This window comes from Antrostomus carolinensis, unplaced genomic scaffold (genome assembly GCF_000700745.2).
Source record: "Antrostomus carolinensis isolate BGI_N321 unplaced genomic scaffold, ASM70074v2 scaffold1296, whole genome shotgun sequence".
In the NCBI taxonomy this organism is placed as follows: Eukaryota; Metazoa; Chordata; class Aves; order Caprimulgiformes; family Caprimulgidae; genus Antrostomus; species Antrostomus carolinensis.
The window spans coordinates 49,660-49,935 of NW_010320953.1; the positions used below are offsets into that span (position 1 = coordinate 49,660).

General features: G+C 53.3%; 1 protein-coding gene across 1 annotated transcript in view; it reads left to right on the forward strand.

The window, feature by feature from the left end:
• POLQ (DNA polymerase theta) overlaps positions 1-276 on the forward strand; it is a 50,953-nt gene that overhangs the window by 46,754 nt on the left and 3,923 nt on the right. The window lies entirely within an intron of this gene.

Genomic DNA, 276 nt, shown 5'->3' on the forward strand with positions numbered 1-276 from the left:
TTGTTTTGGTGCTCGGTTGACATGCTGGAGGGAAGGTATGCCATGATAGGCTTGAGAGGTGGGCCTGTGCAAACCTCTTGAAGTTCAACAAGACTAAGCGCAACATCCTGCACCTGGGTCGGTGCTCTGAGGAGAAGGACTTGGGGGTGCTGGTGGATGAGAAGCTCAAAATAAGCCGATGATGTGTGCTCGCAACCCAGAAGGCCAACCGTGTCCTGGGCTGCATCAAGAGAAGCACGGCCAGCAGGTCCAGGGAGTGGCTTATTTACTTCTTTT